The 15,128-nt window shown below is 43.9% G+C and overlaps 1 pseudogene; it reads left to right on the top strand.

Annotated features, from left to right (window-relative positions):
- Positions 1–727: 727 nt before the first annotated feature.
- Positions 728–15,128, top strand: part of LOC138528083 (collagenase 3-like) — a 227,972-nt pseudogene continuing 213,571 nt past the window's right edge.

The following is a 15,128-nucleotide window of genomic DNA, read 5'->3' on the forward strand; positions in this document are numbered from 1 at the left end:
TTAGAGGCACAAGAAGCCGTCAGCCATTTTGGAATGTACATTTGGAAGTGTAATCATAATTCAGAATATATTTTCAAAGCAGCGTAGAGGCTGAGCCCAACAAGGTTGTGCCTCGGTTTCAAAGGGGGACGGTCATCATCACAATGCGTACCTTTCGATAATTTCTGTCTCTTTGTAGAATTTAGCAATTTGAAATGGCTTCTCTCCGGTTATGCCCCACAGGCTTACCTTATGTGCTGGGGTATGGGTTGGCTGCTCCTGCAGCATCACCAAAAGCGGGAAGAACTTCTGCTCTGCTGAAGAGGCTGTGCAGCTAACCTGCTAGTGAGCTTTTTTTATAGCTTTTAGAAACCTGGCATGCTTAACGGGGTGCTAATAGTTCTTTTTGTTTTGTTTTTTTAGTTGAGAAATGACACGGTGGAAGTGTCTCAACTTAAAACAAAACTACAAAAGAAAATGGCCGACATGGAGGTAGCAAGAAGGGAACTACATATAGTCCCTTCTCCCTTCCTATTGGCAGCCATTGCCACTTAGGGGAAGGTGTGGGACAACAGGAATTTCTCAGGGTACAGCTGCACCGGGTGGCTGGGAGGAGAGAGGCGTGCAGCGTCTAGAGCAGAGTTGCACAACTGGTTTTCTCAGAGGGCCAAATGTACCTTTGAAACTGCATACCATGGGCCGGAATACTAATGTGTTGCGTGGAGTGGTTGAGGGGTGACCACACGACATGAGCAAGGGGGTGAAGCAAGGAAAATTAAACAGTAAAAGCTTCCTGATCATGAAGGTGGGGCCCTCGGAGAGTAAGTACTGTGACTAGGAAGAACAGAACTAGGAGTAGTGAAGATTACCAGTGAGTAAGACCCCCCAATCTTACCCATGTTAGGTTATCGCCAGCAGATAAACACTTAATTTGCAAGTGCAGAGAGCTGCAACACCATTCAGTACCATATATGTCACACAAATGAGCACATGTTGTTACCGTCTTCACATATTTATCTTCAGCTGCTGCCCAACGCCACATTCACAGTCTTTCTCTGTCTCTATCTCTGTCTCTCTCTCTCTCTCTCTCCCTCTTTCTCCCTCTCTTTCTCTCTTTCTGTCATTCTTTCTTGTCCCTCTTCCACACTTACTATTTCTCTCCCCTCTTTCTCTGTCTCTCCCTATGTTACTATTTCTATATCTTTCTGTTTCTTTCCATCTCTTCCCTTCTGCCTCCCTCTCTGTTACTCTGTCCCTTTCTCTCCTCTTCCTCTCCCTCCCTCTCATGCCGAGGAGCATTTTGCTTGAAGGGCTGGGGTGGGGCTCTGCCACACCCTGTAAGCAGCACTCCATAAGCTTGCTCCCTCCTATCTCTGGGTGCCAGAGTGAGCCGGCAGAGCCTATTTACATGCGCTTCGGTACATCCCTACACTCAGTCAATCAATTGGCCAAAACCCTTATTTGCATTATGTGGTTGTGTGCTATGGTTATTGGGTATTTATGAAAGAACATATCAGCATGAACATTTAATTTTGTACTGCCCTCCCCAAAAGCATGACAGGTGTTCATACACATCAGTAGGGCCCCCATTCCATTCCAAAGATTCTAGCCCAGTCCTGGTTTTCTTTGTTAATTCTGGCACTTGCATTTCTTTTGGAAATTAAATGAACCGCAAATCAGAGATTGACAAAGCCTTAATATATAGCTTCATTTAATGCTCCATTTGATGATTTTTACAGCTGCTTCTGTTCCTGGCACTCCCAAAAAGAACCATTGTGGACATCTATCATAAAACACTGCAGAGGCCCTTACCCTGGTTCCTTCTTTTTTGTCATTTTACCAAATTATCACCCATCACATTTCCCTCCACAGCACGCTCGGGCAAATTAACTTAAAAATAACACTGTGGCGTGAATATGAAATAGAAGTTGCACCCACCCTCCCCCACCACCCCACTTTTGCTAATCTAGTGTTAAATCAGAAAGCTTTTGGTACACTTATACTCGTGTCACTATGCAAGTGTGGTGCCATTGATTGGGCATAAAATTAAAGTCACTTTGCATTTCAAAGGGCAATGACATTTTCTGTCCAGCACCTTAATTCCTCTTGAAGGAACGTGGAAATATGCACGGTTGATGACCTTCTCTACTGCTGGCCTTCTAGCCAGCAATGGTCCTGGGCAAAACTGTTTGTTTACTGCTGCTTTAAGTGGGCCGTATCTCATTGCAAAAAAAGTAAACACTCCTGGCGGGCCGCACATCACAGGATGGAGGGCCGCATTTGGCCTGCGGGCCATACGTTGTGCACCCCAGGTCTAGAGAGTCAGGTCGCACGAGAGGCGACATGATGGCCTATGTGTTGAGGAGGAGAGACTACTTGAAGAGGTGGGTCTTGAGTACTTTTCTGTATTGTAGGAGCGTGGGAGGGAGCCTGATGCTAACAGGTAGGAACTTCCATAGTCTTGGGGCATAGACAGAGAAGGCTTTTTTTTTGCAGAGGTGGATTTCAAGACTGCACATGTCCTAGCGCCTACTGGTGTGATGTCCCCTGGAGAGGCTGAGTTTCTCCACAAGGTAGCTGGATGACATGAGGGTGACTTCCTTATAGATGATGCATCAAGACTTGAAGGTACTTTGTGCATGCAGTGGGAGCCAGTGAAGGACGGTGAGGGCCAGGGTGATGTGGTCACATCTACGTAGACCCTTGATGAGGCGTGCAGCCGTTTGTAGGACACTCCTCAGGGACATAAGGGAGGACAACGGGAGGCCTTCGAGGAGCACATTGCCACCATCCAGGTGTGATAGCACCAGTGCTTGAACAGTGAATTTAAAGGTGTTCGTAGGAGGAATGGCCTGTCTTTCCACAGGAGCGAGAGCTCATACCAAGCTGTCTGAATTTTCTTAGCTATGTGTCTCTTGAAGGAGAGGTGTTTGTCGATGCGGGACACAAGATATTTGGCGCTGGAGGTCTGTCTCTCTCCCTCCCTTTAGTTCTTCTCTCCAACGCTCCTCTTTATCTCTTCATCTCTACATACATCTCCCTATCACATCTTTCTGTCTCAGGTCAAGATTAAACTAGTTTGACATATTATGGACCATGGCTGTGCTCCCCTACATTTCCACTGGTAATTTTGAAAGTAATTAAGTTTTTCTGGGAGGTAATTTTATGGCAGTTGAGTAAATAATGCCTCTGTATTGGTCAGGTTAATATGTAATGTGTGTTATGACATTTATTTGCAGTAAGTGGGTTTTATTCAGATGCACTCAATTATATTATTATAGAAACTGTACTCTCCCTTTACAACTTCTCACTGCACTATTATTACTAGAATTATTACAGTATTTGTTGAGCACTGATCTAGCTTTGGGAAGCAACAGATCGCTTTACAAATCATAGGGGGAAGGACATGGTGAGGAAAGCATAGATATAAGGGAATGAGGAGCTAACAACAGGAGAGAGAGGGGAGGGGAGGTAATTTGGCAGCAAGGGACCTACAAGCAACCAGGGGAGGAACAGTGTGGAGCAGATCACCCAGTCTCAGGTAGGGTGGGGGTGAGAAATGAGACATCCTTGAAGGGTCTTGCGCTCCTTCCTGAAATGTAGAAGCATGGGGTGAGTCTAGTGTTGACAGGTATGAGTTTGCAGAGTCTTGGGTTGTAGACAGTGAAGGCCTTTCTTCTGGTTCTTTCCTTCCTGCAGTGGCAGAGTACAAATCTGCACATGTTCTTAATTGTAGTGGATTGTAAGCCTTCTGAGATGTAGAGCTTCTCGTGAGGTAGCTTGGGGACTTCAGGGTGACAGCCTTGTAAATGATGTAGCAGAATTTAAAGATGCAGCGGGAGCAAGTGCAGTTCAATGAGATGTGATCTAATTAGAGCTGTTGATGAATAGTTCTGCAGCATGCAGGACACATCTCATGGGTGCCAGGGTAGTTGCTGGAAAGCCTTCCAAAAGATTATTGCCACCTTCCGGTGGGAGAGGATCCAGGGCTTTGACGGCAGATCTGATGTTGCTTTCTGTGATGAAGAGCCGAAAAATTGATACCAAGCCTTTAGTGTCTTCCTTGCTCTGTGCTGTTTGAAGGAGAGGTGTCTGTCAATGTCAAACCCAAGTGATTTGGTGCAGGTGGCCAATGGGGAGGTGAACCCCTCATGGTTCATAGCGGATAGCCAGGTCTGGATGTCATGGTGTTCAGTGCTAGTCAGCATAATTATTTCAGTCCTGGAGGTGAAACTGTAAACTCAGCTAAACATCCCTATATTGGAACATGTAAGCTTAATGGAGTATTTTACATGAAAATTCCTTATTTGCATAATATACTCTTCCTATGTGCATCCATCATAAACATGTGCTAGAAACAAAGTTTGGATTTGAGGGAAAACTGAATTTGCATTAAAATATACCTAATTAATGAAAATGTATCCATTAAAGAGACAAAGGTGAGCAATGATAAAAGTGACACTTTCTCATTATTCTTCAAGAACTGGCACCCACCATCGCTTCTCACCTCTCCTCCCTCTTCAAACTAACCCTCGCCACATGTCTCTTTCCTGTCTGTAATAAAATAGCCACTGTAATTTACCATACTGAAGAAACGCACTGATTATACCAACAATCCTCCATCATGTCATCATCAATCACATTGTGAAACCTCGAAATAAGGCTTTCAGATTACACCCTTAACTGAAATTGAAGTTGTCAATGTCTTTATCTTTCTTTCAGCATCTTGTCACTCTCACCTGTCCTGCCTCCTCTTCCCACTCAATCTCTCTGCTGCATTTGACACTGTAGAGCATCACTCTGTTCCTCAAACCAACTCCTCCGTCAGCATTAATGGTACTGCCCTTGACGTGGTTGCTTCCTACCTGTCCACACACTCCTTCTCCATTTTGTGCAACTCAGAATCCTCTGCTCCCCTCCCTGTGGGAATTCCTTGGGCATCTGGCCTAGGCCTTCTCCTCTTCACCTTCTTCCCTCAGAAAAATCACATATTCCTTTGGCTTTCAATGCCATCTCTTTGCTGATGATACTAAAATGTTTTTCTCTATTCCCTCCTACACCCTAGCCATGTAAGAAAACATCACCTGTTGTCTCACAGGTATCCAACACTGGATGGTCATGCACTACCTGATGTTAAACTCCTCCAAAATTGAAGTTATCTTTCTCCTGGCTTTCAATGCCAACCCCACTCTCCCATCGCCAATCTCCTTTCCCCCGATGCCTTCTATTTATGACCCAAAGCTCCACCTTAGATTACATCCATTTATTACTGCCACTGCCGCCAGGATCAACTTCCTGAATGCTCAAAGATTTGCCCCTACCTTAACCCATCACACAACCAAGATTCTGATCTCTACCCTAGTAGTGAGCAAACCTGACTGCTGCTCTAGTCTACTCCTTGGATCCCCCTCTACTCTTTCTCCCATCTGAAAAAGTCCTCAACTTCAAAACATGCACCCTCTTTAACCTACCCAGAACCTGGACCACCTCCACCTTTAGACAATGCTAGAAGGCCCTACTGGCTCCAGATTCATACTCCTTATCTTCAAATCTACCAATGGTCTGGTCCACTAATATCTCGCTTACTGCATCTTTCTCTTCTCTCCCCCTCATTTTCTGAGGTCCTAGGCTCTCATCAAAAGTTCTGCTCCCCACCTTCCGTATGCCTCCTCCCACTTCTGCTTTTTCTCGCTAAATGCTCCCTCCACTGGAATACCCTCCCCCAGCCATCAACACCAGCCCAACAGTTGCAGACTCAAACACCACTTGCTAGCTACAGAACAAACATCTCCTACTCCCTCGCCATTCTTTCCCACCTGACACCTATAATTACCCTGACATTATCCAATTCTGGTATGTAAATATGTCAAAATGAATATTTCTTAAACATAGATCATGTTACTAGGCTGTGCATGTGCATCCTATTTTTATTTTTCCCTTTTTTAATGTCCCTGATCTATGTTCCTTGTTTGATCTACCCCACCATCACCATGCTTAGCCACAACCCACTAACCACTGCATATTACAAAGGCACCCTCGTCCTGACACTGCCTCCCTCATCTGATACTTTATCCTGTCTATTCTGCTCAAAATTACATCCTGGCTCTCTAAATAAGTAAGTACAAATATAAATAAATGCTTTCAAGTCTTCACCATATCAGGGTTTTTTCAGCTTGAGAGCGTTGAAGTGTGGTTGATCTGGAGAAGTTTAGTTTTCCCATTTGGACCAGCAGAGCGGCAAAGATTCAACATCAGCGATGAACAATTTGAGAGTGAAAATTATGTTGCAGGTTTATCCAAAATGTATCAGTCGGGCCTTTCGACAGTTGAAGAAAGATCAAATGCATATATGTAATCTTTGCCACACATGTTCAGGTCTAGAACGTTTTTCAGCAGAACTCACCAGGGATATCATACATTTACCCGGTACTTTTAGGAAGGTTGAGTCATGACAAGGAAATATGTAAGCTACTACCACTATGACCAAGTTGTTAGCTTTTAAGAGGCATTTAACCATTAGTTGTTCAAATGAGTTTACACTGTTTACAAAAGAGCACTTGATGTATTTGGGATAGACGCATTCAACACCAAATTCGGACTGAGATGTTCGGTTATAGTAGTGGCGCTTATTGCCAGAGGGTACTGTCGGGTGAGTAATAGTACAATAGTTTGGTTTCAACAAGGTTCTCATCCATATGAGGCTGACCTTGAGTTCTCGATTTTTTTATCACTGCCATGCCACTTAACAAGCCATGGGAAGAGCGATAAATTGTGTTCAATGTGCTAGGAATCTGCCCGGAACTCATTTCCCACAAACATGGCTTGGTATGGGTGGTTGCTGTGGAAAAGGAAGGGTTAGGGTGGTCAGAGATCTTTTGAGATTTGCCAGTGACCCATTTCCCATTGTGTAGTGGAGGTAGGTGGTGGGGCAGAACGAGTATGTTTCTTCAGCAGACGGATAGAAGGTTGTGGACCTTTCAAATGAGCTGCTATGGAACCAGGGTGAGGGCGACTCAGCTAACATGTTCGGTGACACTTCGGGAGAGTGTAGTGATAGAAATGTTACTTGTAGATCCCAACTAAAAGTCACTATTAGTTGGCCCAGTGCATGATGAGTTGTGCAACTGTTGTGAAGAATGCACTGAAGCGTCATGATTGTCAGCTTCTTTAGTGATAGTAATGGGGGGGGGCTGATCGGTTGTTACAGATCAGGGAATTATTTTAGCGGAGACGTTGCTAGGGGGAGGATAGGGGGGCGATAGCCCCATGTCTTTTGGTTGTGGATAGAAGCTCAGGGGCTACAGCCAAAAAGCTTGCTAGCCCGAGTCCCGACAGCACGGATATTAGCCTCGTACCTGATCTTTTCCAGACCTAGCAACACCCCTGGATTTTAGATAGGTTAAGCCTTTGGTGAACAAGTAAATGGATGTTTCTAATATATATATTTTCAATGAAAAAACATCAGTTGAAGGGATGTTAAAGTGCCAATTTAATGCAACAAAATCCCTGAAATTCGGGATGGGTTGGAAGCTACGCCACCTTCACTATGAGGCCCCCATTGCACAGCACATAAACACATTGATGATATCACAAACAACATCACTGACGTCATCAAATTAATTTACAGAAGATGCCATATTGTTTTTTTAATTATATCTTAGTAAAAGCTTAGAGAATGACCTAGAACGAAAGATGTCTCGCACAAATCTAATAGTACACTCTAAATGATATAGCTATATAATATACCCCAAGTAAAGAGTTGATTGCTTCCAGGTGCTAGATGCAGAACTTTGATTAACAGACATCATTTAGAGTTGACCAAAAGGAATTGTTGGTGCTTAGCTGTCTACCACTTATAAAAAGCATGTCGGCTCATGGCCTAGGTTGTTTTTCATGGCTGGCACCTGAAATGGCAGGGATGTTATCCTGTCTCCTGCTTTTTCCACTTATTCGCAGATTCGGAAGGTAAAGGCTGCATTATTCTGATTGGCAGTCCACGTTTTACTCTATCAATGAGCAACATCGGTGGACATTGCGCCAAACCCTAGCCTTCTTCATCCTCTTCTCTTCCCATCCATACCCACATCTTGGTAAAGATTATCTGCCCACTAAGTAACGTTTCAACTACCCCACATCCGCTGATGCATAAATGTGACCTTGTATGTGTTGGTACAAGAATGTGTTTGTTCTAATGCATAATCGTGTGTGTCAGTGTATGGTTGTATGCCTCTATGAGTGTGTCCATGTGTGTACCTTTCAGTGCATGTGTTGCTGATTGTTTTTGACCGTTTGTACTCATGTATTTGTGAAAGTGCATATTTGTGTGTTGGAGTGCTTTCCTGTATGTATGTGAGTGCTGGTGTGGCTGTGTGTGAGTATCCACATGCATGGGCGTGTGTGTGTGGCATTAGTATGCATGTGTGGCCATGTATGAGGACCTGTGTTTGTGCATGAGTATGTATGTGTACTGGTATTGCTATCCTTGTGAGGACCTGGACTTTAACACTCCGAGTGAAAACAATGTGCAGGCCCTGTATGCTGGTTATATTGTTAGTGGTTAAACATGGTTACCGTACACCCCAGAGTTCATGTAGCAAAGAGTAGGACATTATATCGTAGGTCCTTGCTAGAAGTTTGTTTGTCAACAATGGTGTCACAAGCACAGTAAAGTAAACCTTGCTTTACCCTTAGAGTCCTCATTAGTAAAATAATAATAATAATAATAAAAATAATAATAATAATAATAAAAAAGCTGTGGGAACTGTGCAGAAACCTTTGTAGGCCCTCCAAGTATAGAACTGTTGGAGTGTGAGTGTGTGTGTGTGTGTGTCTGCATGTGTGCACCTGTGCGTGTGTGAGTCCATGCTCGTGTGTGCTTGTCTTACTTTGCATACCTATTTAATCATACGTATCTACGCAGAGCAACACACCAACAGTACGTTTAAACAAATAGAGACAGGGTTTCGCTTTTTTGGGCAAAACAATTTTGATCTAGACAGCCGAAATGGCATTACACATCTGAATTAATACATTTGCATTCTGATGTGTTTCTTTAGCCATTTCGTCCTGATAACATCATGACAAACTGCTTCACTATAAAGTCATTAAAGCACAAGTCACTTGTGTATCTGTTCAAAATATTTTCCATTGTAAGACCTTGGCAGGCGTTATGCAGAAAGTAGATTCCAGGCAGGCCTCACATGGTTTCCAGAGCTGGCTGTACCCAACGTGTGCTATGCCTCAGCAATCGACCATTTCATTTTACAAATATTTCAATGGATCCCATTTTTCAATGGATCTTGAGAAGTAGGCTGTACTCAGACTGTAGCTGGCGAAAAAAGACGTGCCTTCTTTCAGACATAACCCTAGCCAGTGTTCACCAGATTTCATATGTGAGTGTGTGTTGATAACACACGCTTTAGAGTCCGTCCCCAATAGCCTGTTAGGCATTGGCCGGCATAAAAGACATTGTGGAGACACTTTTCACATATTTATCATTGCATAAGAATTGTGTTTTTGGAATGGTATCCGTCTTACATGTATTTAAAAAGCACTTGGGATTGCGGTTGATTTCTATAATATTAGAGTGCACTGCATAGAGCACCCTAGTTACATTGGTCGGGAGGGCTTGCTAAACGCATACATATATGTGCACCAGCCTACTAGAGATGAAACTAAAATGATCCAAAGCTTCCATTTCTGGAGATAGATCGACTGCAAATAGACTGAAGCCTTTTACAAACCCCTGATGATCTGCTGCTAATCCTGAATCTTTGAGATGTTTACACGTTGTCACCACCAGGTTCATGTACTCACGAACGTTGCTGTACGTATCAAAATTAGGCATGAGCGCTTTGCTATGTGTCATCATGCACCACTTTAAAGAGCAAAGTAAGACAGATTCATGTGCTTGAAGTGGAAAGGAATTGACATGTACAAGACTGATGAAGCAGCGTTATCCACAAATCCTATGACCACCAGTTCAGGCAGCTGTCCCAGGGTACCTTGGCCATTGCCTCGGCTAGCCCCTGGAATGTTGATAGGTTTGGTGGTTACACTATCCACCGGATATTTAGAATTGGCAATTTAGAGGGTCGCTGAATGCATCAATCGAACACTGGGTGAAATTCGTGAAAGCTTAACAAAAAACTGGCAGACATTATTTTAAACTTGCATGGCTCCTCATCCCCACTCATGAGGCAGACATTTTCTGCATTCCATGTAAATTTCTGATCAACATCCAGCACATTCACTATCCATTTTTCTTGGAAGAACAACTCCATATGTGCACGCACTATCAGATCAAACATTCGTCTTCTGGTCGCATTCTCTGCCATTTTGGTAAAGCCTGAGGTCTCAACATCTAGTTTGGTAGATTCATAAAATCCGGCTGTGTCCTTGTAGAAGAGGCCAGCTATAAATTGAGAACCTAGAGCACTGTTGCTGTGGAGTAGGAGCAGCTCTATACAGGGCCTGTACGCATAACAGTTGCTAAATTGCGATATCAGACGGTCCCCAAGCATTATGTCCTCTGATTGACCGGGCTAGATGTGAGGTAGACCACTGGTACCACGTGGGCCCACCCTCTTTATTTGACATATTTGATCGGCCTTTATGATCGTGCACATTAGGTATAACAGGCAGTTGTGTAGTTCCAGTTAAAATGGGGATCCTACTATAAAGAACTCATTACGTTTACACCAGCATGGCTACCCCCAAACTCGGCGGACCTGGTAATTCCCCTTGCACGGGACGCGGAGCCGGTACGTCCCCATTCCCATTTGAGCTTCAAAGTGCTCAATGGGAATGGGGAGGATGGTAGAAGCGGTACCGTTCATAACAGTATCGTTGCTACCATCCTGTTCTGCTCGTGGGTGCCGCTCTGCACGCCTGGTCTGACCAGGCGTGCAGGGCGGCACCCGCAAGCAGAACTCATTATGTGGCAGTATGGTAACAATGGCGCTGGTAGAACTACCGGCGCCGTTGTTGCCTTACTGCCACAATCGTAATGAGGCCCATTGTCTGTGAAGGGCGGGCAGTGGTCAGACCTAACTTTGGGAAGCAATTGAGCACTTTACAATAAAAGGGGGATGAACACAGTGAGGGAAGCAGAGAAAAGGGAGCAGGGAGCTAACAGCAGGGGATGTGGGTAATTGGCAGCAAGGAATCTACAAGCAACTTTGGAAGGAAACAATGAGGAGCAGGTCACAGTCTCAGATAGGGTGGGGAGTGTAGGGTGTTGGGACCTAGGTATTAGGGAAGAGGCATACCTTGACCAGGAAATTCTTAAGCTCTTTCTTGAATTTTAGAAGCGATGGGGTGAGTCGATGTTGATGGGGAGGAAGTTCCAGAGTCTTGGGAAGTAGACAGGGGAGACCTATCTTCTGCTTCGTTCCTTCCTGCACCAGTGAAGTTCAGGTCTGCACATGTCCTTAGATCTAGTGGATCACAGGCCTCTGGAGATACTGAGCTTCTCATTGAGGTAGCTTGGGAGCTTTAGGGGGCAGCCTTATAAATGATACAATAGGATTTGAACAGGAAACAGGCTTGCAGCAGGAGATAGTGCAGTTTAATGAGAGCTGGGGTGATGTATGCAGGACACACCTCTGGGGTGTCAGGGTAGTCACTGGAAGGCCTTCAAAAGGGCATTACCGCCATCAAGGAGGGAGGGGACCAAGCATTGGACAGTGGATCTGAAGATGTTTTCTGGGATGAAGGGCTTGATTTGCCGCAGGAGAGAAGGTTGGTACCAAGCTTCCTGTTTCTTCCTTGCTATGTGCTGATTGAGGATGAGGTGTCTGTTGATTTCCAGCCCGAGGGACTTAGCAGAAGTGGCCAGCTCGTGTGTGAAGCCCTCGAGGTTGGTCAGCAGTAGGAATTCCTTCTTGGAAGGGTTGCGCTTCAGGTAAGCACTAGACATCCATGTGATCAATGTGAGGCGGGCCTGGACCCTGTGAATGTCTACAATGTAGGATATGTTGAGGTAGGTCTGTGTGTCATATGTATATTGGTAGATGTTGTGTGGAGCAAGGAGGGGTTTGAGCAGTTCCATGTAAAGATTAAAGGTCATGCATGGGGGACAGGATGAATCCTTGTGGGACTCCACAGTTGATTGGTAGAGTTGGTGATTTGGAGGAATCCATTTGTACAAACTGTTGGTGATTAGCAAGATAGGATTTGAACCAGCTGAGGATGATCTCACGGATCCCCATTTGATGATGTAAAATGTTGGTGAGTGTGTGGTGGTCTACTCTGTCAAATGTTGCTAAGAGGTCAAGGAGAACCAGGAGGCATGGATGGCCCACATTGAGGATATTAAGTGCATCATTGATCACCTTGATGGCAACTGTTTCTGTGCTGCATCTAGTTCCGAAGCCAGATTGGTAGGACTGAAGGAGGTTATTGGCTTTGGTGTGTTGGAGGAGTTGCCTGCCTACTGCTTTCTTAAGGATCTTACCTGATTGATTACATTCATGGAGCAGTAGTTTCTGGGGACGTCAGGACCCACTGTTGGTTTCTTGAGAAGCAGGAGAATTTGTCTGGTCTTGAGGGTCAAGAGGAAGGTGCCTTGAGTTAGGGAGCTAGCGATGATTGTCATGGAAGGGAGGATTGCTTCAGTCATAAGGGTGTTAAGTACGAAGGCAGGGAGGATGTCACCTGCATACGATGTGGCCTTGATAGATGCTAAGGAGGTCTTCATTGTTAGTGTCTTGAAAGTTGGTAGTTGTAGTTTTGTGAGATGGCATGAGTAGTGTGCTGTCAGTTGTGGCATTGGTGTCTATGTGTTGGTGGATCATGCCAATTCTGTTGACAAAGAAAAAGTTGATGTTTGTGTATTTTTTTCGATGGAGTGCAGTATGAGTGGGCTGGGAAGAGGGTTGGCACAGAGCTTGTCATATTTGAAGAGGGCTCTACTTTCATTGTTGGCCTTGGTTATGGTGTTTTGTTAGTAGACCCCCCTGGCAGTGTTGCTCTGTGTGTAGCATGGAGTTCCTTGAAAAGGGTGAGGTCAGATGAATTGCAGGATTTTTACCAATTCGTTTCTTGTTTTCTGATGGTTCATTTGTTGAAGTACAGTTTTCGGGTGTACCATGATGCGGACGGTTTAGGCTTGAGGGTATGATGTTTCACTGGGGCATGGAGGTTGATGTTGTTTGTGAGGGTGGTATTGAATTCTTGGAGAAGTAAGACACAGACTCGGTTCGACTTCCAAAAAGTCGATTTCTACGTTGGTTTGTGTGGGGAGAACCTGAACAATACTGATTTCAGACTTGGCACATTCTGCAGAAGTAAAATGTGCAAATGCCATAGTTTAGAAGATATCCTTAAATGGTTGGCTGTGTCATTTGTGAGCTGTTCAAGACTGGGGTGGTGCTCAGGTTTTTCTTCTTTTACAGGGTCTCGAGGGCCCTTGACTGGGCATTGATTTTCTTTTTCTTTTGACGTATATTGATGAGGCTGAAAACCTGCTGTTCAATCTGTTGTGAATTCTGCTGCACTCTTTTATTCATATGCTCATACAGCACTCCAGACACAGAGCGCATTACGCCAGGATAGATGTTCTTAACAGACAACCTCACATGTGCTTTGTCAATTGAAACCCCCCTCTCAGTAACGGTAGGGCTTTTAAATATACCACCCAAAGCAAGTTCATATATTACTGACACCCCATGGAAGGCGGGGATCCCGTTACCCATTTGGGCTATGTAATAATCTCTGTAAATGGCAGGGTTGCCATCGTTTTTCACCACCACCCTGATCAGTGGTCAAAACACTTATGAGGGCGCACGTGTAGTTTTATGATCACCATTTCAAACTTGAATGAGACAGAAGCTGCATGGTCATCCAATACCACAATGATATAAAAAAATTATTTACACACAGGCCCATAGACCCATTTGATATACTGAATATTCAAAATCCCATTGTTGATACCCTTGATTGCACGTTTCTAAGCAGGGGTGCGTACATGTGCGTACATGTCACCCACCCTCTGAGATTCTACAATGTCACAGTACAAAAAGAGAGGATAGAACCCCTCGATCCCCAATAATATCTGTGCATGTTTTGCCATACGGATCATAGTCATCTAAGTTCTGTACCATAAAGATTTTTCCAGTACAGTTGAATTTGGTATCAGAATCAGGCGCTATAAGAAAGGATTTCCTTAAATAGCTGTCTAGAAGCAGTTTTATTTCGCTCTGCATCTCGTTATTTCTAAGCATCTTTTTGATGTTGTTCATGACATCACATATGCTCTTGTAATACCTATGAGGCAACGAGTGGCATAGTATTTCCACAGTGTTGTTATAGCTAATTGTGGATTCTGCTTCACCTGCTACAGGAATATGGATACTGAAAATCAAGGACTTGGGACTGTTTAACAGTATACATTTAGATGTTTTTTTTAAATTATTGTTATTTGGTTAAAACAAAAACATTAACATTTAACAATTTTAATAAAAAAATTATTATTTTAGTAGAAGACAGAAGAAAATAAAGGAAAAAGAAAAAGAAAAAGAAACATAACAAAACACATATCAAATCTTCAAAATCCAATTAAGAGGTATACAATTCTTACTAAACATTGGACAAACATTACACTAAGCAATGAAAGAAACACAATGGCCCTCAAACTCATGTTAAATGAACATCTAACTTCAAAGATTTTAAGAAACCAGTAACAGCGAGTAGAGTACTAGTAGTGCGGCCAGCTAAACAAATTGACCAGATTAAGTCCTCCTGCTCCCCCCGTGAACATCCCTTCAAATTGTTTCAGATAACTCCCTCTTGCGACCTGCACAGCCTTACAAGCTACCAATAAATGTTTCAGAGTTTCTTGTTGGCCTTGCCTGTTGCAAAAACAGCACATTGGTCTTTTCTCTGGCAACAGACCATATCTGACCAGTGTCTGTTTCACCAGAATCAAATTCCAGCGAAAACTCAAGATGAGACTTCTTATATGCCTATTAGAATGAATAGCCACGTACAGTGATAATCAGCCTGTTTTCTTATGTTCCTCCTGTAAATTACTCGGAGACGGATACAAATGCATGGTCTCCATAGTGGTAATCCATTCCCAATGAAACAAAGTTGTTTTAACTTCGACTAGGTTTTCTACCAATTCAATGGTGGAACATCCCAAGACG

Source organism: Ambystoma mexicanum, chromosome 7q (assembly GCF_040938575.1).
Source record: "Ambystoma mexicanum isolate Mex_15411 chromosome 7q, UKY_AmexF1_1, whole genome shotgun sequence".
NCBI classification, from domain to species: domain Eukaryota; kingdom Metazoa; phylum Chordata; class Amphibia; order Caudata; family Ambystomatidae; genus Ambystoma; species Ambystoma mexicanum.